We start from the raw sequence: 24826 nt of genomic DNA, 5'->3' as shown, positions 1-24826 counted from the left end.
ATTTTAAAATCCAGATATTAAACTCCATCAAAAGAAGCTTGGTCCAAGAAGACACACATTTGCAGAAAATCATCCCGTGAGCCCATACAAGCCATCACAAAAGAAGCCATGTGCCTATTCCCTCTGCCATGCCTACTTTTGTGCAGTGCCCCAGCCTGGGACTGCTTGCTGTCATCCTTCTGAATGAGGATCTTTCATCTTCCCTCTCATTGTAAGCCTCTCGGGGTAAGTAAAGCTCCAGGAAAGGAAGGCATACAGGGCAGGGGAATGGAGAGAGTTGGGTGACCGAAGGCTGATGGTTGCCAATAGAGTGAAAGCAAACATTTCTGTGTCTGCTTCTTATAGCCTGCAGCCACATAATGGTGGACCTGAAATGATTCTTGCAGCTGGTTAGACAATAGCCTGGGGAAGTGTTAGAGCTAAGAACAGGAGAGTAGGTCTGATTCTGGAGGCAACAAGGATGTACTTGGCTGTGGTCCCAGTCCATCTTGGATGGACCCTGCTATCCTCTCTGCAGGAGTGCCTGGACTGGGCTTGCAGCCCATATTCTGAGGTTGGATCAGGCAGGAGACCATGGCTTGATTCGTGAAGAATAAACTCAACCCTAGACAGAGAGGACTGGGGTGAGTTGGTAGGCTGAGTGTCAGCACTGTCCTTCAATATTCTGAGTATCCAGGGCTTCTATGTAGAACCAGGCTGACATAATGTTTGACTGACACCAGGGCCCAGCTTCTGAAATTCAGTGACCCTCAAGAGAGGCTAGGCTTAACTCAGTGCTGACCCTTCTCTCTTCTGGCCAACTGATAGGTCCACCAGGAAATAATATATGGTAGGCAAGCTTAGAGTCCCTCCTGTGTCTTAGCTGGTGGGAGAATCATAAATGTTCTGCTCTTCAACAGTGACCCCAGAACTTCCTAATGTATTGCCTGGGGGTGGTACTATAGTTTCCTGACCCTCAGTGTTCTAATATGTGCAAAAGAATCAATGATAGAAGTGTGATGGCCAAGTAAAATATCTGGAGCTGCCAGTTAAGGAATGATAGCATTATTCTGTCACTGGCTGGTGTTTTCGTTATCTGTTTGTGTCCCTTCTACCTGATCCACAGGGAAATGCTTCAGTACTGGGTGGAGAAAATGCAGGGGGACCTGTTGTTTCGAATAAGAAATGGAAATCTATTCTGCCATACCCATGTGCTTATGTCTCAAGGGAAGAATGTGCTTAATTCAGTGTCCCACAGTTTTTACTTCTTATGAATATAGGATTGTTTACAGCATTTGAAATTTGTGATTGCAAACGAAGACCTTGAGTCCTGACCCTTCTCTGTTCTCTCGGCTGCATTAACTTGATCAGGAGTCTTGGGTCAGCTGGTACCAGCTCTTCTGGCTGACCTCAAAACCCTAAAATTCTGGCCTCAGCATCAGAAGGCAGAGCACCAGGTCTTTCTGGAATCCAGATATTTGTAAGGGAGCCCAAAGAATCAGAAGATCGTGGCCATTTTGTCCTCCCCAGAGCTGTTACCCAGTGAAACGGACTCTCAGTTCTGCATTAGCAGCTGCCTGAAGACCAGACTCCCAGAAAACAGCTTTACCGCTTCAGAAAATGATTTATTCTGTCAAGTTAATGATCTGGAACGGTAGATTGGCCTTGGTCAAAAATCAATTTTTATTATTTGGTGAAGGGCTGGATAAAGTCTCCCTTTCATTATCAGACCCACAGACGGCAATCCCAAATTATGCCTTTCCAAGGACACAGCTGCACTTGGTTTGGGGTTCAGGCACATCCACGAGGTTTTTTCCTTTCATTAGTTCCTAAAGCTTAAATCCATACCTGGTGATGACTTATGTAACTCACTTAAAATAAATCAGCTGGATTTGGCTCCCACCTATGGTGGGTACTCCTGGATGTGAGTCACAGAAAATGGTTATTAAGTGGTTGTTTGCTCTGTGCTGCCCAGGACATAGCAGGTGGCTCTGAGTGTTCACAGTGACTCACTGCCTTGGTGCTTGTCAGGGGCTGGAACTAGCCCCAAGACTCTCACAAACCACAGTTCACTGGGATTTTACAACATGGGGAAAGGAGGAGGAAGAGGAGGAGGAAGAGGAGGAGGAAAGGTGGAAGAGTGAAGGAGGAGGAAGGGGAGGAGGAGGAATGGAGGGAGGAGGAAGAATGGAGGGAGGAGGAGGAATGCAGGAGGAGGGGGAGGAGGAGAAGGGGCAGGAGGACGCAGGAGGAGGAGGGGGAAGGAGAAGGAAGAGGAGTAGGAGGAAAAAGAGGAGGAGGGGGAGGTGTTGTGTGGTTGCTGTTTAACAGGGTGAGATTGAAATCCGGAGGAAGGAGATGACAGCTGGAGGCTGCCACAGTAGGACCACATGGCCATCTTGTTTCTCATGCTCCAGGCTCCTGTTCAGCACTTCTCTCTCACTGTTAAGCACTGTTGAACAATCCAGTCTCGTCTTACTATCACTGAGCAGAAGCCATGCCATTCCTGGGCACTTTTGCCGTTTTCACATGCAGGAATCAACCCCATGTCTAGCCTTCCAGCCTCTCAGATCTGTGAACAGACTTTTATCTTCCTGCCTGCTCTGGTCCTACACCTTTGCTTTAAGCATTCTTGCTTAGTGAGGACCAGCAGCAGCATGCTCATCCTAAGCTCCTCCCATGCTGCCCCTGTAGACCTGTATCTGGGCTCCACAGTCATGCATGACTGCTTCCTTCCAAGGTTCTGAGCTTCTTGGGGATGGCTCTGACTTTTCTGTGTCTCCAGGGCTCAGAGCAACGCCTGGCACACTCCAGGGAGGTGCTCTATAAACATTTAGAGGAAGAACAAATGTATCTTTTTAAAGATAACTTCCCTGGGGTTGTCATCACTACTGACCTTGACCTTTCCTGAATTTCAAGTTTGCTATTCCCTCTGCCATTCCTTAAGCCTAAGATTATGGCCAGCTATGTGCAGTTATAGCTCGTCTCCTGGGTCAGATATGAATTTCATCCTTCCTGCAAGGGCTCTGGCCTAAGAATAACTCAATACCCATGATGGTATGTGCCGTTTTCCCTGAATATCCCTAGGGAGAAGTATTTACCCCTATTTGTGTGATCTGAATGGCTTCCAGGCACATCAGCATATTCTTGCAGTAAGATAATTTTACTGTTAATAATCCAAACACTGGTGGCTGATGACTCCCCCAGTAAGGGCAGGGTCTCAGCCTCTCACTTATACGTAGAAGAAAGTCAGGAGTGTGTTCTTCACGGCCTTTCCTTAAGTCCTTTCTGGATGTTGCTTGCAAGAATTACCTCTATTTTCTGTCCCCCTGCCATTAGAGCCCCAATTTTCACTTAGACACTGCACCCCAGGGCTCTGCAAAGAGAATGGCTTCCCAAGGATCTGAGTCTACTGATCCTTAGATATGCTTCAGTCTTGCCAAGTCAAAGAGGTTCCTGTGCAAGGAAGAAATAGTTTGCATTGTACCATCTTCTCACCTTTTCCCTGTATCCCAGTCTGTCTGGACACCCATATAGTGCCAATGAAAACAGCTTTTATTTGCAGTTACATTGTCCTTGAAGGCAAAGGCAAAGGATGACATCAATCAAGACAGCCTTAATGTCTTCATCTTTCTTTCTGTTTCTTAGAAACTCATGTGCAATTGATTCAGCAAAATCCTAGGTCAGAGAAGGAGTTTCTGTTGATGGAGACAGAAGTGGAATAGATCCAAAACTCAATTTGGGCATGACAGTGACCTTTTGATCTTTAGAAGCTGATTCCACGGATACTTTTAATTCGGTCACTTAAGAATTTTTCTTTATACCCAAGATCCATGCATAAGAATATTAAATAACTATAGTTTCTTTCAGGTTTTTTTTTTTTTCAGAGAAAAATGCCACATATCTCCTGTAAGTACCACAGGGAAGAAGGCCACAGAGGAGTTGCTAAGAGTGAGCAAGTAGGAGCCGAAGTTTGTGCAGGGTCACTGGTGGGCACTGAATTTGCAGTGAGAACAGACTGTGGAAGAGAGCAGTTCAGCTATGACTAAGTGACTTTGTGTTCCTGAATCTTCTCCATTGCCATGCTGGGTACCCACTTCCTGGGAAGTAGTGACCTGCCTTGTGACTCACTAAAATCTCTGGTCCCTAATCCTAGCTTATTATGTTGGCTATTGTACTTGTGTCCTTGACAGCATGTACAGATCCTCTTTCAGTGTGGGTCTCCTTTATCATCACTGATTCCTTTTCTATTTCTTCTGCAACTTCCATTTGCAACAGGAAGGGCCCTATCTCTGTTAGCATTTCTTCTGTGTCTGCACATTTTTCAACATGTACCTATGTTATCCAATCCTCCCCCCACAAAGTTTCATGGCTGAGGTAACCCAAGAAACAAAGCTGTCTAGAGATGAAGTAGAGATGTTGGCTTCTCTAATCCCTTAGCATGTGCTTCTTGATCCCACTCTTATTTCTGGTCAGCCCCTTTATATACAGTTTTTATATAGTGAGACAGAAGAGATACACTTCCAGTTTCCAAACAGGGAACCCTGGTCAGAAAAGCTTGGGAGTGTGTTAAACAGTCATTTCAGACTTTAGAAAAACATCTGCAACAGATGTGAGTAGGAGTTCTAGAAGATGCTACTCAAAACATAAATTTAAGCAACAGGGAAAATTGCAGGGTAGATAAATATGTATGGCAAATGGATCTTAGCATGTTTCTAATATTTCTAGGGGAAGTAAATTAATGTATATTAATGTAGCTGTCTCTGGCAAATACAACTGGATAAACAATATACTTACGGGGAAATGTGAAAAAGTATAGAGACTATATTTAAAATTTTACTAACATTTTAATTTACTCTTTGAAAATGTTATCCATGTGTTTTGACTATATCTATCCATCATTACCTTCCCAAGACTTCCCCTAGTATACCCACCCTGTCTCCCTCTCTACTTCACATTCTACCTTTTTGTTATTATAGCTTTCTGAGTCCAGTGAAGTTAAACCATTTAAGGAACATTTAAGACTTATATAGAAGCAAGTGATGATATGTTCATCTGTGAACCCATTATCCAAATTCTAGATATTAACCACAGCCAGCTTTGCTTCTTCTGGTTCTCCAGAACCATCTTGAGACAAATTACAGGCAAAAGATAAGGATTCAATACATCACCAAAATCTAACTATTGCATGTAAGATTTGAGCAACAGTTTCTTGAGCATTAGTAGGTAGGAAGTGTTCTCATCTCTCTCAATCTTTAAAAAATGCTATTTAGTTTTGGAGTTTGAATTTGGCTATAAACAAAATTTGTATTGTGATTTTGACAGATTCCATCCAAGTCTCTCTTTTTTTTTCCTCACTGTATTTTGTTCTTGAAGAGAATTGGTTATCTCTTCTGCAGAGTCTTCCACAGTCAGTTTGTTGTGTTCATCCTCTTGGGGGTGTAACAGGTGCCCATCTCTTATAGTGCCTATAAATAGATCTAGAGACTCTGACAGCTTTAGGAGAGTTGTTGGCAAGGTTGCTTTGTAGGGGCATGGTGTCTTTAGGATACATGTAATATTTAGATGCTTCTCTTTCATGATTAGCAGCCTGTGATGATTATGATGTAACCATATTATTCTATGGGCATTGCAGTTTGGTGCCATACTAGGTTTACCACAGTTTTTGAGTGTAACCTAAAAATATTTACCATGAATAGCATCACCTCATTGGCTATTTCATTAGTCAGTTTATCAATATACCTCTCTAGATGCTTGATCTATGTGATAGATTATATGCTTGATTCTTTCACTTTACTTAACAGGTTTTCAAAAATAGTGAGCTAATTGTTTAACATCTTCTAAAGGTAGCCAAAGTTTTTTGTTTTTTGTTTTTTTTTTTTTGTAGAACTGAGGACTGAATCATATTCAGTAGGTTTCAAACTGTTGTTGGATTTGAAAGGCTTGGATTCACTCTAACCATTGTCTCCGTGGAATCTCAGGTTGCCCCATCTTTTCCTGGGAGGATTTATTCACAGAAGCTTCTGAATCTTGCAACTCTACTGGACATTGACTTCTGCCTTGTTTTTACCCTTGCAGGGTACAGCAGACATATTCTTTATATCCGTATCTGGCACCTGCCATTTCTTCCTGAAATCTGTGTCTTTTCATGGAGATCATCCTCTGAGCACTATGGTTTGTTCATTGGCATTGGGCTGACTACTCTTTCTAGGTTTCTGCCATGAAGAATTGTGTCCAAATATCTTTGGACTCAACTTTTTATCCTATTTAAAAGGCTAAATGTTACAGTAGGGTAGAAGAAACGTGCATACTTTCCCATTAGCAAAACTTTCTTTTTATTCATAGTTTTCTTAGACTTAGGAAATGTGCAGCTTGTTTACAATTAAACATATCATGAACTCATTGTCACCTCCAACTCGAATCCTGGATACTGAGTTCTTATTTAGCTTGGTTAGCTCAGTTATTTGTATGTCATGTCTCTCTTGCTCAAGCACCAAGGTCTTATCCACCAAAATGGTTACTATTGCATTCTCTATCACATATGCAGCAGAGGCTGAGATTATAATGTTGTGTTCTCTTAAGAGAGATCTGAATTGTTCTGCAGTTTGGAATGTGTCTGTAGAGGCTACAGTGTCTGTGTATACATGCTGACAAGCTTGATTTAAAGATATAGGAGAATGAACAATTTGGTTTTGAAATATTAAAAAACCCTTGGCCAATTCCCACCCATGGCTTATTCTGCTGACTGGATCATAGTTTTTACTGTTTCTAAACCTATCTTTGTAGTTAGTTGATCTCCCTCAGCTCTAGAGGTCATCTTCCTAGTAACTCTAAAACAAGTGAGTTACACTGTAGCAAACTGGCAGTTTCAGTTAATCATGCTGCCCTGAGATGCCACCAAAGAGAATCGAGTTTATCAATCCCTTAGGGGTAGAATAAATGGAATGAGCCTTCAACCACAACTATTGAAATATACTACCTGATTTATATTGCCCAAATATTTCTACCCAAACTCTTCTCTGTTGGTTTTTTGGAATGATTCCTTTCTTCACTTATACCATGTGTTATGCATCTTTGGACTCAACTTTTAGCCTATTAGGCCAAATGTTACCACGAAGTAGACGAAACACTAATGCTTTCCCATTAGCAAAGCTTTCTCTTTACTTATAGTTTTATTAGACTTTCTCTGAGGAGGGAGTATAGGCATTGATTTGTCTTGTTTACTAGAGAGCAGGGCTGCCACTCACTAAGGGTGTCATTCTCTATTACTTTATGATTATACTCTGTACAGTTGCTTTGTATAACCCAAGATCTGTTTGCAACAAGATAAAAAAAAAGAATGAGGGCATAACAGTTATAAGTTACACAGTCCTGTCCTTTGTATTGCTTGTAAATATATCTGGAAAGAGATGTGTTGACAAGGCTACTTTCTAGGTTGGTGTATAACTCCCACTAGAGTATGTATGTCCTGATTAGTTTTTATTGTTAACTTCACATAACTGAGAGTCACATAGAAGAAAGAATCCCAACCAAACAGCTGGCTCACTCAGATTGGCCTCTAGGCATGTCTGTGGAACAATGTAATGATTCCTAATTGATGAAGGAAGGGCCCATCATGGAAACTACCATCCCTAGGCAAGTGGTCCTGAAGTATATAAGAAATCTATCTGATACAGAAGTAGAGGCTCACAGTCATCCATTGGACTGAGCACAGGGTCCCCATTGAAGAGGCTAGAGAAAGGACCCAAGGAGCTGAAGGATTTGCAGCCCTTTTGGATGAACAACAATATGAACTAATTAGTACCCTCAGAGATCCCAGGGACTAAACCACCAACCAAAGAGAACATATGGTAAGGCTAATTGTTCCAGCAGCATATATAGCAGAGGATGGCCAAGTCAGTCATCAATGGGAAGAGAGGCCCTTGGCCCCTGTGAAGGTTCTATGCCCCAGTGTAGGGGAGTGCCAGGGCCAGAAAGCAGGAGAGGGTGGGTTGGTGAGCAGGGGGAGTGGGGAGGGAACAGGGTTTTTTGTTGTTGTTGTTGTTTTTGGTTTTGGTTTATTTTTATTTTTATTATTTTATTATTTTTTCTTTTTTTCGGAGTGGGAACTGGGAAAGGAGATATATGACATGTAAATAAAGAAAATATCTAATAAAAAAAGAAAGCTATCTGAGCACCTAGTAATAATGCCCTCCCATGGTTTCAGCAGCAGGTTCTTGCTATCCTTGCTATCCTTTGAGTCCTGTCCTATCCCAGAAATAGATTGTCTTGGTTTCCTCTTCTAAGTTGCAGTTGGTCATGGTGTTTATCATAGCAACAGGAAGCAAAGAAGAACAACACATTGTGTTTATTTCTCTTTCCCAATTAGTAACCACTGATATTCATAGGGCTGGAGTATTAATTCATGAGTGATTGCAACATGGCACCACTTTGAGTTTATCATTTTCTTCATTAAAATCTGGAAAATAGCTACACAGGAAAATATTGCCTCATTGGCCTTGGATTTGCTTTGTGACATAGATTTTCCTTGTAACATACAAAGTAATTGAAGAAACAGCATGAGCTCAAACTCAAGTCAAACATGGGAGTCAAATTTATTAAACACTTATTCTTTGGGTTATTGGCACTCTCTTTGGTAACAATAAATGGATATTTTAGTTCTGCTTTTACTGTAATTGTCTGGGTCTTCAGTATCCATGGAATTGGGCAAGACATCTGTATCTTTTATTCCCTTAATATAGTGTTGTTTAATAGCTTCAAAACAATTCTGTTTTTCTGACAATTGAAAAAGAGTACTTAGAGTTCTGTGTCCAAATTTAAATATAAATGAAAATTCCTAACATGGTCCTCAAGGCCCTGTATGATCAATTCTCTTTGCCTTCTCATATTATTTATTGCTCCATAGACTTCTTCCTATGTTTTAAAGTTTTATTCTTAAATAATTTTATACATGTATATAATGTATTTTGATCACCTATACCCTGTTGTCTCTCTTACCCTCTCCCACTCCTGCTAGAATCTTTCCTGTTCCCAACAATCTCTAATGCTTTCCTATTTCTTTTTTTTTTGTGTTTTGCTTGGTTTGTGATATTTGTGTGTGTGTATGTGTGTCTCTCTGTGTGTGATGTAATGCTGAGTTTAATAAGGATTGCTTGCATAAGCAGAGACAATTAACTAGTGGTTACATCATTGAAGAAAATTGAATGAAGAAAAGAAATAAAAAGGGGGCTGGAGAGATAGCTCAGCAGTTAAAAACACTGACTGTTCTTCTAGAGGTCCTGAGTTCAATTCCCAGCAATCATATGGTGTCTCACAACCATCTGTGATGGGATCTGATGCCCTGGTTTGGTGCGTCTGAAGACAGCTACAGTGTACTCACATACATATAATAAATAAATAAATCTTCAAAAAATAAAGAAATAAAAAGGAAAGAACATGACTGATTCTAAGTATGGTGGAAGAGAAAGTTTATTGTAGATGAAAGGAATAACATAGTCTGAGGAAGTGACATCTGGTAGAGTCCAGATAAACATGACAAGACTGAGCCAGCCCATGTGGGAGTGGGGGAGAGAAGAGGGGAGAGCCAGACAAAGAGGCCAGGAGGTAAGGGTAGATGAAAAAGCCAGGTAACCAACTGGTTAGGTTATAAAGGGAAGGGCAGCTGGTAGAAGGACAACCAGTCTCTGGGCTAGAGAAATTTAGGGTAAGGGGGTGGGATATGCCAGCCCGGAAGACTCTGTAACAGGTAGGGACTGAGGGATGCTGGGACAGGAGTCCACTTTGATATGTTAATGGATACCTCAGCCATTTGTCCTGGGTTTGGGACCTAACCAATGTAACTTCCCCTTTTTAGGTGGCTCTTAACTTCCAGTGGCTTCTCCCCAGCTGCTCCTCCTTTGATGAGGGGTTGTCAATGGGCCCAGTATTGTGCAAATGTTGTTTAGGTAACCAGAGCAGTGGTAAATTCATGAGAACAATGGCTGTGACATGTACAGATGACAGGTTTTCACAGCTGTCCTCCCCAACTTTTGGCTCTTACATTCTTTCTACTGTCTCATCCATGAAGTACCAAAAGCCCTATAGAAGTTGACATGGAAGGTTCAGTGATGGCTGAGCAGTTACTTATTCTCAATATTTACCCATTATGAATCTTTGTATTAACCACTGCCTTTCACAAAAAAGAAGCTTCTCTGTTACTTAAGTTCTGGCATTTGCCTTTCGCCATCTGGAGTTATCTGGTCTTGCTGTCTCTGACTTTGGCTTGTCCATCCTGCAAGCCTGTGCAAGCATCCTGGGAGATCAACTCTCTCTGGGAGGGATTTGGGTATGGAGAGCTGTGGTACAGGGTCAGCTCTGGGGTCCAGACAGAGACCAGAAAGATCCTTTCCCCAGAGGATTCTTGGTTCCTGTGTCCTGTTGGCTCTGTGAGAGTCCCTCTTGGGCCAGGAATTTGAAGCGAAGTGGTGGACTTACTTGTGCTCGCAGGTGTGTAGGCACTCCTGGGAGACCAGGTCTCTCCTGGCAGTATTTGTGTATGTAGCTCTGTGGCACACAATCAGCTCTGGGCACAGAAGGAGATTGGAAGACTCCTGTCCCAGGCAGCCTGCTCCCAGACACAGTTCCTGTGTCCTGAGGGTTCTGGGTGGGGTTCCTCTGAGCAGCAATGGTGATCCTACTTGCACGCACAAGCTTGTCTGCACTCCTAGGAAACTTGCTCCCTCCCGGCACTATTTGGGTATGGAGCCCTGTGGCAGACAATCTGCTACCAAAAAGAAGCTTTTCTGACTAAGGCTGCAAATAGCACTAACCTGTGGATATACACACAATTATTTACGAGGAAGCTTGACAGCACTTCTGTTTAGCAAATAACACTCACCCCTATGTTCTAGCATCTCCCTAGACATGGGCATTTCATCAGGTCTACAGTTCCAAGCATGGATTCCCTCCTGAAGAGTAGGCCTCAGATCCAGTCTGAACTCAATTGGTTACTCCCTAACATTCATATCACTCTTTCACCTGTGGAAATAGTTTGCCTGACAGGTCAGAATTGTAGCATGTGGGTTCTGCCCCTGAGGAAGACCATTCATGGCTTTCCATCCACAGTGGCCTGCACAGAACCTTCAAGCAGTATTAAAAACTAGCCAGCAGGGAGCACGTTTCCAGTTCAGTTTCACCTTGATTTCTCTTTAGATGTTCTCCACCTAAAGTGTGTGTTGTTTTCAAGAATATGCGTCTTAGCAAACAGTCTCCTGGGCAAGCAAGACCAATGGCAGGAGCTTATATTACTGTGTTTCTTTCTCACTAAGCCCTCCTAGGAAAATTGAGAAGTCATTTCTATGTGAGATTTGGGTATAGAAATTCAGTTAAATTCATATTTCTCAAATTGAAGGAGAAGAAACATTTGCATCCTCCTTTCCTCATGTGGCTGGTGTATTTCAAGTCCTAGACTTCACATTAGCATGGGAAATTTTCAAAGGCTAGGTTAGGTTATATTGCAAGGATGAGGCAGCCTTTACCAACAATTCATAGGGATGTGTCCCATTCCTTGAACAAGGATTTTCATTTCAATCTGTGAGTACTGGAAGAAGCATTGTTTTAATAAACAGATGATCATAATGTTTGACCTCTAAAGGAATCATTTAATATACAGTGATTTTTCCTTTATATGTTAGCCTGTAGTTCACTGTGGTATTAGTGTGTCAATACAATATCATGCAGTAGGACAGGATGGAAATGGATTCTGACATTAATACTCACTTAGCTTTGGGACCTTGGATATATTAACTGTCCTCATCAAGTCCAGCTTGCTCATCTGTAAACATCACTGCTAATATCTATTTTTTAAGTCCTTGAAATTCAAGGACTCCATGTAACAGCCATGGGACACATAGAACTGTGAGTTTTCTTCACAATCTGGATTTTTGAATAAGCCTGCCTAGCAGCTCCTCAAACACACTAACTTTTGTCTTGTAGAATTACTGAAGGCATGACTAATCATCCACTGACCCCTAAAGCTACCTAGCAGGTCTGACAGGAAAAGTTTATTCTTTCTATTTCTTGCTTTGAAGTATTTTCCCACTGTCTTTCCTATCCTCCCTCCTCCAAATCTTGCCTTCCCTTCTGGTACTTCTCTCATCCGTCCTTTATTTTCGGTTTCCTCCCTCCACTGAAATTGAGCACAATCACATGACACACGTGTCTCTTCATATGGCTTTCATTAAAGTACTAATGCTACATGCCTTGGGACGTTCTGTTCTGGGAGCTTTGTAGAGTTTCCAAGATGAAATCTGATGAATTTCTGTTTCTTTTCTTTATTAGAACCTCGATGGATTTGGCTCTGTCACAGTGTAGGGTACTTAGAGAGACCACATTCCATGACAAATTCACTTACTTAGTGGCTTGTGCTCTGGGTTTCGGGACAGTGGTTGGAGGTTTGGCAAGATTGCTTGGCAAGGATACATAGGTCTTATTTGTCCCTCTTATAAAAAAAGATAGTTTCTTTCTCACTAAGCCATCCTGGGGAAAATTGAGAAGTCATTTCTATATGAAATTTGAGTATAGAAATTCAGTTAAATTCATATTTCCCAAATTGAGGAAGAAACATTTGCATCCCCCTCGTCTCATGTGGTTGGGATATTTAAAGTCCTGGACTTCACATTAGCATGGGAAAATTTCAAAGGCTAGGTTAGGTTATATGACACTTCATTTTAATCTAATTTACAGAGCTGTTAGACTCATCTATTGATCCATCTATCTAGCAAGTAAGCAAGCTGTCACTACTTCACATATCTGTCTGTTCACATGTTGAGCCATTCAATAATACCATAGAAAATATTTATTAAACAATTTCCTGTGTTTGTAAATTTTTGTTATTCTATGAAAAAAATATAGCATGGAACTCATTGTGTAGATGAGGCTGGCTTCAAATTTGCAGGGACATGCTTGTATTTGTCTCTTTTACACTGAGATTAAAGTCATGGGCCACTATGCCCAGTCTGTGTGCTTTTGAAAAACCATTTTGAGTGTGCTGTGCTGTATGTATGGTGCATGTACTTGTTACTATGGATGTTTGTATGTGTATATGCAGGTGGACTAGCATGTGTCCTGGCTGTTGACATCAGGTCTCATTTCTTGGTCTCTCTCTCTCCGTCTCCATCTCCCTCTCTCTCTCCCTCTCCCCTCCTCTCTCTTTCTCTCTCTCTCTCTTTGTCTCTACACACACACACACACACACACACACACACACACACACACACACACACACACTGAACATGAAGCTAATCAGTTTGCTTGAATGGCTGGCTAGCCAATCTGTTTCCCTCTGCTCCTCTTCCAACCCTGAGATTACATACATGTGCCATCACACATGGTTTTGTATGTGGTAGTTGGGAATATAAAATCAGGCCTTCATGTTTTCACAGTGAGTTCATTATTGACTAGATCATTTCCCCAGAACCCTGTTTTGTGTTCTGGTAGAGATTTATCTTAGGAACTCACAGGAAATATTGAACACATTTCATTCAGATTATTCCATCAAGTGTTCACCCTCTGGCAGAGAAGTGGGCATGGAAAGCCAGACCAGCTGAAGACTTTCTCAGAGGCCCCAATGAAAAGACAAAGGGAGATTTTCTTTGCCCAGTGGTGGACTTGACAAGGCTGGTCTAGAGAATGATACCAGTACCTTGAAGGACTGAAGGTTGTTTGTGGCTTCTGGGTACCCAAATCTCCCCCCTAGGTTGTGGTTGTCAGTATTTGAGGTATCCCATGTTCTTTTTGTCAACAACGCTTGACTTAGCTGCCTACTGACCTTGACAGTTTCCTCCCCATGCAAATAGTGTTTGTAATGCTGTACTTCTTAATAACTTCGCATGGTGTACGTCATCAGCTTGGGCAAGACCTCCTGGTTCCAGCTATTGCTTTTGCCTTCTTAATCTCATTTTCTTGTGCTTGGATTTCCAACCAGACCCTCACCATTTGGGACCCTTACTCCAGATAGTTTGGGATAAGTGAGTGTAAGCATGCAGAGCTGAATCAATCCAGAGTCTGTTTTCTTGGAGTCCTGATAGTCGGGGAGCTCCGGAGATATGCTGGTTGGATCAGCAGCATTCATAACTCATCCCTGAAAGACCCAAGACAGCTATGGGATTCATAGAATTTGTGGAAGATTCCAGTATCCAGAAAACCATATTTTTATCATCAAAATTCCAGGTGGCAGATCTGAGATTAGGGTGCCTGCAGGCTGAATTTCACTGATGATTTGGTTTCAACATGGGTTTTAAGTCATATCACTTAGAATTACTGAAACACAGTGCTGATCTGACTGGCAAGCTGGCAAACACTATATCTGAGGTGAATACATTCAAGGTCCAGGTGACACCAAGACACCCTTCTACTGCCTGTCTTGTTGAGATGAAGCCTTGTAGGGATCCTCAGTGGTAAGCATCTGGGTCTGAGGCCAAGCTTCCCTTGCTTTTTTCACAGGCACAGTTTGTCTCCTCTATTGTCTTACTTAATCTGGCCAAGACATCAGCTAAGGGAGTACTTTAAGAAAAAGTACAGCGAACACCTATATATCTGTCACTTAGATCCAATAATTGTTAACATCCTGTTGAATTTGCTTCTTGCTGTATTTTGTTCCCCTGAACTGTTTGAAAGGAAATTGCAGGCATCATAAAACTTCACCTCTAAATACTTCAGCATGGATCTCTTAGAAATAAAGAGCTTCCATCACAAAATCACAGTACCATTTCCACACCTGAGAAAATTAATAATTCCCCATAGATTTAAAACACAGCTCAAATTATTCCTAAAAATGTCTTTTCTGGCTTACTCCTTTACTTTCTCAAGATCAGGATCCAATTAAAGTTCATACCCTGAAATGTCCATTTTAAAAAAGTACATGAAAATCATCCACCCCTCAAGGTGGAGATGAAGAGAAGTCAGTTAAACAATAGGCTGTGACCTGGGAGTTCTGGATCATGGTGCAGGAATCCAAGACCATGGATTCCCCCATATGGGAAGTTCCCAGATTTAGTATTTTAGATACTGCCCAATGATTGCTGACCTTTAATTTTATCAAATGTAAGTAACCAGAAAAGAGTCTATCATCTGACAGTACCATTGATTAACTAACCAGTGACATTTTATCCCTAATGTAAAGGTCATGGTTTCAAAATCTAAGATATTCTGGCAAACATAAAGAGGTCATTGGCCTTGCTCAAGGTTCTACATCTGTTAGATGGCTGAGCTGGTCCATGAGGGGGAAAGGGACTTCCTGTCAAGAGAGACTTGTCAGCTATGAGAATATGGAAGACATTGGAGCAGAATGTGGGAATCTTAGAGATTTCCATGAGAACTATTAATCCTGTCCCCTCTCTTCTCTTGACATCTACAAGTGAAAATGATGTACACCTCCACCATCATTTTATTATAAAAATTTCAAATTTCCATCAAAGGTTATATAGTCTTACAGTAAATGCTCATGTTATGCCATTTGGTTGGCCCTCCCTCCTAGTTTCATCACCCATCTCTCAGAAGTAGGGTGTTGTGGTGGTTTGAATATGCTTGACTCATGGGAAGTGGCACTGGTAGGAACGCGTGGCCTTGCTGGAATAGGTGTGGCCTTGTTGGAGGAAGTGTGTCACTGTGAAGGCAGGCTTTGAGGGTTTCTAGTACTCAAGTTCTGCCCATTGCAGAAGAGATCGTCTTATTCTGGCTGCCTTTGGATCAAAAGGTATAACTCTAGGCTCCTCCAGCACCATGTCTGCCTGTATGCTGTCATGCTTTCTGTCATGATGGTAATGGACTGAGCCTCTGAAAGCCAGCCCCAATTGAACAGTTTTCTTTGTTAGAGTTGTCTTGGTCATGGTGTCTCTTCATAGCAATGAAACCCTAAGACATGTGTGATTGCATATTGGTCTTTCACTCCATGTAGGACTCTACTATAAGCTGTTTTTTTTTTCACATATCACTTGACCGTGAACTCCCACGCAATTCCCACATCCCAGTATGCTGGCTGAAGCCTTGTTTTTGAGACTGGACAGCAGGGTGAAGGCTGGCCAAGCTCAGCCTACAAATGGTGGGCTCCCTCAGGTTTTTGTTTGTTTGTATTTGTTTTTCTTAAGACAGGGTTTCTCTATTTAGCTTTGACTACCCTGGAACTCATTACATAGATCAGATTGACCCTTAATTCACAGAGATCCACCTGTCCCTGCCTTCTGAGTTCTGGAATTAAAGGCATGGACCACCATACCTAGCTTTCTTCAGGTATTCGTGATGGTTCAGTCATACGATTGTGACATATGTATACACATAGAATACATACATACAACATGGGACTTTGTGCTCAGTTCCATTTCTTCCCAGGCTTGCCTTGTATATGAAAAATGCATTTCCTGCTTTAACTGGTTAATATAAATATTGATATACAAGTGAGAAAGGCTTTGGGAGAAGAAAGGAACATTAGATCAGACACAGGTAATGATTTACTTTCCTGGAAAGAAAAGAATCTAACTTGGTTTGGGCCAGATTGCCTTACACCCATACATGACATGGTAAGGCCAACATACCCATCTCTGTATTCTCTTACCAGTCTGACAAGGTTCTAGAATCACATGCTATCTTGTGAGACAGGCTATGTTCTGAGATGGTTTGAAGTGTCTAATTTTTGTGTGTTTCTCTCTTTAGAGTGGAGTGTCTCAGGACTGCAAAAGTGGTCTCTTTCTTTGTGTACACAGAGATCTATCTCTCAAAGCCTCTACCTAGAGCAGCCAGCAATAGGCACTCATAGAGAGGAAAACAGGCCTCATTTGCATGGGTTTAGGAGTAGGGGTAAATGAGGATTCAGCCTGACAGAGCTGAGCCAGACACTTTTTATTGGAGGCTTAAATCACAGTGGACTGTCTGAACACAGGGGGCATACTATTCCCCTTTCAGAAGTGACTTTTAATACTGGAAGATTCTCTACACTTATCAGATGTGGGTCCCAAAATCTTACAGGATGCTACATGGGGACGTCTTAGAACTTAGAATTCAAGAGAAAAAGGAACCTCCCACAGAACTGGGACCCTGTCCTAGGGATCTTGTTGGAAGCTCCTGGAAAGTTTAGGCCAATGCTTAGATTTCTGAATAGGTCCAAGCTATTCTGTGACTCTGACTCTCAGTTCTTTTAATGTCTACATGTCGTATATTGCCTGTTGGGCAAGAAAAACCAGTCAGTTATGCCTTGCTGGGTAGCATCTTGAGTACCTACCAGAGTTGGATATTTCATAGGCAAGCTAATCAAAGCCATGCCATACAACTCCTTTCCTTTTGCAATTCCTACCTGGGCTTGGTCTTATTGCTTCCCTAGTAGAGAGTACACAGGGAGAGATGATACACATTCATGTATAGATCACTCACATATACTATAAACCACACGTTTGTGCAGCTTGGCATAGAACATGCACATTTCATTTCTCCCACACATGCACATCCCAAATGCACACAATAGTCACATATTTTATACACATTCCAAATTCACACATACTCCACACGTGCTATGAGTGTTCTATACATGAATAGTGTTTACTATACTGTATATCTCACACATTAGGTATGTTCACCACATACTCCATAAACTACATTTATCATGTACATATATCGCATGTACCATATCATACATACCAGTGTGTATGTACATATATTATGTATGTATACCATATATGCTACATGAAGCACAAATACTACACAATTATATACACACAAGAATATTCTATACATCTCACACACAAGTACTAATCACACACAGAGCAAACACACATATATCACATATACCACACAATGTAATATTACATATATCACACCTGTACATGTATATTGCCTCACACATACACACATACATACAGTTTTCCTCTCATCTTTGTCTTTTCCAGAGGTGACTTGCCTCTGTTTTGAATGTTGTTACACGTACATACACACACACACACACACACACACACACACACACACACACACGCCAAATAGAGCAACTGTGTGTTGCATTTCTCAGCACAAGATGACGAGCAAACAGTTGCATGAAGCTGGCAGTGAGTGACATCTGAATTTGTGAGCCCTCTGAATGCATGGTTACCAGGAAGAAAGAGCTATTTTCTAAGTATTTCTTTTTTAATATTTAGGGAAGTGTCTTTTTCAGTGAATTGCATACATACACAAACAAACAATCAAACAAACAGCCAGTGAAGAAGAGGACAAGAACTACAGACAACAAAGGGATAGATTTCAGAGATACACTCCCAGAAAGCAACTTCTGAAATATAGATTCAACCAGAGTTTGTGGGTGGATTCTTGTTGCTTAGCTTCATTTTCAGTGGCTGCATAACTAATGCCTTTCAAAAAGGCAAAGGACTGTGAGTTGAAACCTGAATCTGCTGAAATGCCCTGTGAGGCTCTGTATACAAAGCAGACCTTTATCTGAAGGAGAAACAAGCATGCAAAGTCTTCACACAGCATCAGTTTTTCTTTCATCTACTATTTTATGGAGATTATAAGAATACTGGCTTCCAGAGTCTCTGTGAAGTTATCTCACCTAGAGGTTGGGTCCAGTTTTGTTGCCTTGGTGAGTCTGTTGCCATGGTCTCATGCTAGGCTGTTTACTTAGCCTGGCTCTAAGTGGTTGGCCAATATTCTAAGACCCTCATGTTGCCAAGGTAGGCAATACTTTTGGTCTAAGTTTCTTTGTTCCAGCTGTCTTTTCCAGCTGTCACTGAGAAGCTTTGGTTCTTCTCTGGTATTCAGTGTAGAGAGAAAGGGGACAATGGCAGTCTTCGAGGAGATACCCAGTGTCCTCTATGCCTTGGCCTCTACCTTCAAGAGCCATGGAGGAAAGAAAGGTTTGCTGTTAGTAGACTTTGGGATCTGTAGGTCTCCTTGGGTCATTTGAGCTTTGAGAGGGGAGATACCAGTTAGAACAAGTCTGGGGCTGCAGAGGAAGCTGGGTTCTCAGGAGGGTTCTTTGAGCTAGGCTCTAGTCTTCCTTTTCCTGTGCTAGGTGGGGCAGGTCCAGCATAGCCAGCCATTTGGGTGGTTGTAGATGAGGATGCATGTGCATCATGTCATCTTAGTCCCAATGTGGCATTTCTCTCTGGAGGTGTTTGAAGGGTGAAAGAGACTTTGAGCCCTGAAACTCTTTGAATCAGAAAAAGAAACGATGTCATAAATGTTAGAATGGTGGAGTAGAAACCATGATGGAGGAGATTGGAACATACTGAGTATTTAATAAACATTCACTGAGGGTAGAAAGGGAGCAGTTTTACCAAAAATGAAAAAGGACCATTTGTAGTAGCTTATCAATGTTAGCAGGGACATCACAAGCCCTGGGGAGTATGGGTTAAACAACTTTGCAGAAAAAAAGGCATCTTAATAGAGGCATCTTCATCTTCACCTCTTCTGCTGTGTTAGAAGGTGTGTAACACCCTTTAACATGTTCACTTCTGCTCTGAAGTTGGAGGCTTCTAAGTGAAAGGCTATAGGCCAGCACTTAGAAAAAGTGTTCGGGCAGTGATTCTCAATCTTTCTAATGCTGTGACCCTTTAAACCAGTTTCTCATGGTGTGGTGAACCCCAACCTTAAAATTATTTGAATTGATACTTTGTAACTGTAAATTTGCTACTGTTATGAATTGTGATATAAATATCTGATATGCAGGACATCTGATATGGGACCCCCACAGGGATTGTGAACCACAGGTTGAGTACCACTGCTTTAAAAGCAAAAATAGGGATAGAGATTTTGCACACACCAGAATTGGCTTTCAAACTAAACCCATATGGAATGCAAGCATTACTTGAGCAAGAACAGGGTATGGAGGGAATGTGCCAACTGTGGGGCATTTGAATGTCCCCAGAACCTTTAGGTTGTGTCAAAAATCTCTGTGGAGACCACATTGTCTGATAAGGTGTGCATCTTGTGTTGGCTGTTTCAGAGACAGCTTCAGTTTAGAAATCTGGAGGATGTAGCGACTTGGGGCTGCCACATGTTTGGGATGGAAAGAATGGCTTTTCTAACCATCTTCTCAGGCTGTGCTGTGGCTCTGCTCATCCAAACAAGGTGGGATGCAAGCTTGTGGCATGAGGGGCAGGTCTCCATCAACCTGGACCAGTGCATATGCAGTCAACAAAGAGGCTACACCTTTTCTTAGGTGGGAGTCTCTTTCCAGAAGGTGGCCCTATAAAGTTGTGCCAGGCTCTAAAGCTTTGCTAAAGCCCACTTCCTGTTCTGTGATATGGGCCAGCCAACACACAGTGGCACCAAAACCTGAAAATCTGGAATGAATTTGAAAACTGAACAAGTTGACTCTTTTTCTATTTTTTTATTTTTTATTTTGTGAAAAATGTTCCAAGCTGCAAATGAAAGTACTTCTGAACTTGGCAGAAAAAAATGTGTGGGTAAGGAGGTTATCAGTTCAGGGAGAAAAAAAGGGCTCTTGAGTGCTGTTGACAAACATGGGAGGAGAAACACGCCTCTGTGGGGCCTGGCCTCTGCTTCTGAGGGTGCAGCCATCTGTTTGTCCCCTGTGTGCTTTTGCTTCTGTCAGTTGCCACCTCTCAGAGGCCACAGAAGCAGAGAAATCATCTCTGTAGGTGTTTAAGACCATTGTGTGTAGTGAGTCAATACTGCTGGCTATCCACCTAACTTCTGGGCTGAGGTAGAGGCCACATTTGGCATTAGATAGATGGTTAGATCCCTTTGGCCCTTTCTCATAGGGAAAGAGGACCCAAACAGGCATGATGGTATTCATGGATGGGTGGTTGTGTAAGATCAATTCAGTACCTTTGTGAAGCTCACTGGTGCTTTGGTTGGGTTTGTAAGGAGAGTAATCTGTGAATAATTGATCTTGGCTGGTTGACAAAGCAGCTGTCTTTTGTCTGTTGACGTGATTCAAATAGTTCTGAAGGGGCTAAAGAGATGACTCATGGCTAAGAGCACCAGCTGCTCTTGTGGGAGACCTGGATTTAGTCTTGGTGGCTCACAACTGCCAACAACTCCTCACAACAGTTCCAAGAGATCTGGTGTCCTCTTCTGGCCTCCTTGAGTACCTGTACACATGTGGTTCACATATGTCCTCTCAGATCATGGAACACACATACGCTCATAAAATTAGAAATATAACGATCTCCAGACAGTTCAGAAAAATACATTTCTCTAGTTTCCTTGTACTGATTTAGATCCAGCTATAACTCTTTCAACATCTTTTATATCTTAGGCCTTTCTGATTGCAAAGAACGGAAATCAAACTACACCTATAAGCCATAACAAACCTAGAAGGTGTCCTATTCTGTCCTCCAGTGAAGCAAGGGCTAAAACTGGGCTAAGGGAGGGAGCGGACAGTCCTGACTCACACTGGTGGACTTTGGGAACAGCCTAGCCTCTGAGAAGGTTGCTGTCATGCCAGAATGGGTTAGAGGAATTGGCTGATGTTCTGGGAGTTGAAATCAGCCACCTGGTGACTTGTTTTAGGGCTGGCTGTCCCTATGGAGACTGCAGAGCCCAATGCTGAAGATTGGCTTGAAGAGAGATGAGATTCATGCTGTGGCCCAAGCCTTCTCCAGAGCTATTCAAGTGGGAGAGTGAATGGAAAACAGGAGTGAGTCTCAGACCTTGGCAACAAAGTTTGAGCTTCTGTATTGCCCTTCAGGAGGGCCCCTTTGAAGTATACAAGAAGAGGGTACCATACTCAGGGTTTCAATAGCAATTAGGTTTTAAACAAATTTGTCCCCCTCCCTTTGTAAAGTAACTCATACTTGTTTTTGGAAAATTACAAAGTACAAAAAGGCCCCCCAAATAAAAAAATAAACAGCAGTTCATCCTACAGAAACAGATACTGCAGGCCTCTGTCAAGACTCACCTTTATGATTTTTTTCCTACTGATTCCTGTTGATCCCAACCTGTGAATTCAAGATTCCCTTTATTATCATCAGCTTTTGGCTGATGGTGTGATTTTAAGTTGTTCATAAGATCCCAAGAAGAGCTTGATGACAAAAGCCTGGTATAGCTGTCCCCTGAGAGGCTCCGCCAGAGCCTGACAAATATGGATGAAGGTGCATGCAACCAAACATTGGACTGATCACAGAGTCCTCAATGAAGGAGTTAGGACAAAGACTAAAGGAGCTGAAGGGGTTTGTAACCCCACAGGAAGAACAACAATATTAACCAACCAGATCCCCAAAGGACCCAGGGACTAAACCACCAACCAAAGAGTACACAGGAGGTACCCATGGCTCCAGCTGGATATGTCACAGAGGATTGCCTTACCAGGAATCACTGGGAGGGCAGTCCCTTGGTCCTGTGGTAGCTCGATGACCTAGGGTAGGGGAATGCTAGGGGGCTGAGGCAGAAGTGGGTAGGCAGATGGGGGAGGCACCCTCCTAGAGGCAGGGGGAGCGGGGAAGGTATAGGGGGTTTGAAGAGGGGAAACTGGGAAGGGGGATGACATTTGAAATGCAAATAAATAAAATAACCAATTAAAACAATATTCCACTTACCTCATTTCCAAAGAGCTATAGTTTGCTGAGTGTTTTCAGGCTGGGATCCTACATCCATCCAGAGCACCACCTGCCCCAGCCTCCAGATTATTATGATGAAGAGGCTGCGGTGTTCAGTGCTAGCTGACTTATTTATAGGAAGGATGCCTAAGGGGCCGGTGGCTATAGACTCTGGTCACAGTGGATGGAGCTCAGAACAAAGGAACAATTCTAGCTTCAGGAAGATGTGTGTTTTCAGTGTTTCCCTTGTTCACAGCCTACAGCTCTCAACAAGTCTCATCTGGAATATAAGGTGATAAATAACTGACTGGAGGATTTTCTAAAAACATAAAATATATACCAGGCAACACGGAATATATAGCATAGAATATTTAAATATATGTCGAATATGAAATGTGAGTTATATTATATAATTTTATTGTATTGTAGTATACATAAAATATAGGCTAGTGGGTGGAAAAAGAGTGTAACTTAAGTGAGGGAGCGTATGGCAGGGGTCTCAGCTCATGCTCAGCAAGGAAACTGCCCTATACTCCTTAGAGACAGGAGTGATTTTGACTTGGAAGAAGGTAATGAAGGAAGACGCATATGTAGAGTCTGTTCAGTGGACTTGGTCTAACTCAGGAAGAAGGACAGGAGAGCCCAAGACAGTGAGCTTGCTAGTGCTTGACCCTGTGTAGAGCCAACCAAGCTCTCATTGGTTCACAAGGCACAGGGAAAGATTGGAGTCTTTTCTAGTTTCCCCCAAGCCCTGGCTTTCTGTTTCACTTCCTGACAGGCCTTTCTTAAATTCTGACATTTCAAGGTTGTATTTTATTGTTAGCTTTTGGAATTGCAAGCAAAGTTCTTCAGGGAAAAACATTGTCTTCTACTTAGTGGTGGATTTGTGGACTTGCCCTGGTACATGGTTCCATCCTTTGAAATTCTATGAGCAGAATGTGAGGTACCTGGGATGAGCTGGCCTTCCAGCTATTGTGTTCCAGTTTAGATTCCTGTGGAGGTTTGCTAGGTCTGTATTATAGTGTCTTAACCTATTACCAGCACATCCTTGGATAATTCATCTGTCTTTTCTGCAGAATGCAATACCATTCACATGGCAAGGGTCTGTGAGGACAAAGCAGACATGTTTAACACATCTAGGGCAGCTTCTTTCCTCTCTCTGCTTAAGAGATTCTTTCTTGATCCATCACTACTAAGCATGTTACACAAGTACACATGCGTGCACAGGTACATGTATGCATGCACAAGTACATGCATGCATGCATGTGCTCAATTCATGCACATATACCACACAGAGAAGCACATATGCACATGTGTACAGACAGGTGCACATGTACATTCAGTGCATGCATGCACAGATATGCACAAACATATAGCCACACATATACATATGCACTTATGCACATAGACAAGTACAAATTGACATATCTATGTGTGCAGAGATAGCCTTTTCATACCCTTGCACATATGTCTACATGTAAACTGTAGTCCACCTAGATTATGCTGTCTAGTTCCATAAACATGCCACGCATTTTCCAATTGTATGACTTTGCAAGCATCCTTCCCTCACTTGCAAGGTATCTTTTGTTAATCAGCCTGTCAACCCCTCCTCACTTTGTATGATCCATGTCGAATGTCACATCTTTTGTGAAGCATTTCCCTAGACAAAAACTATTAGCTCTTTCCTCATTTCTCCTCGAAACTGTGAGGGGGTTGAGGAGATTTATCACATTTATCTCTGGGTCCCCAGCGTATGACACAAAGTCAGACAGAATTGCCGAATACTGGAAATGCAGGGGCGGAGTTTATTCTATCAGGTTCCTTGGATTATGATCCCTTTACAGAGGTTGAGGGGGAGGACATTTTCTGGGCAGAAGTGCTGCTTAGGCATCCCTGGAAGGAGGGGAGGCAGGTGCCTTGCAGGAGGCAGAGTCAAGGCCATCACAGGTGGTAGGAAACAAAAGAGAGAAACATTCTGTTCCCACAGCTTGTCAGCTCAGTTGCCTGGGGCCAAGGACACAGCTTGTGAAGGAAGGGGGAAGCAGAGGGAGATTGAGGAGAGGGATTCTGGGAAATAGGAAAGGTAATAGGTGTCCTCGAACAGAGAGGTAAAGAGGAGCACTGTCTTCCAAGGTGGTGACCCAAGGGGGTGGCCGACTATAGGAGGGGTGGGAATAGGGTGATACGCTATTAAGTCAAATGGGTCAGGTAGATGCATCCTCAAATGTTTACTCTCAGGACCTTATTATACTCTTAAAAATTGTTGGAGACCCTGGAGGACTTTGTGTTTCTGTGGCTTATATAAAATACACATTTAAAAATTGTTA

This window comes from Mastomys coucha, unplaced genomic scaffold, assembly GCF_008632895.1.
Source record: "Mastomys coucha isolate ucsf_1 unplaced genomic scaffold, UCSF_Mcou_1 pScaffold9, whole genome shotgun sequence".
Classification (NCBI taxonomy): domain Eukaryota; kingdom Metazoa; phylum Chordata; class Mammalia; order Rodentia; family Muridae; genus Mastomys; species Mastomys coucha.
Note: the sequence above shows the minus strand (reverse complement) of the source record.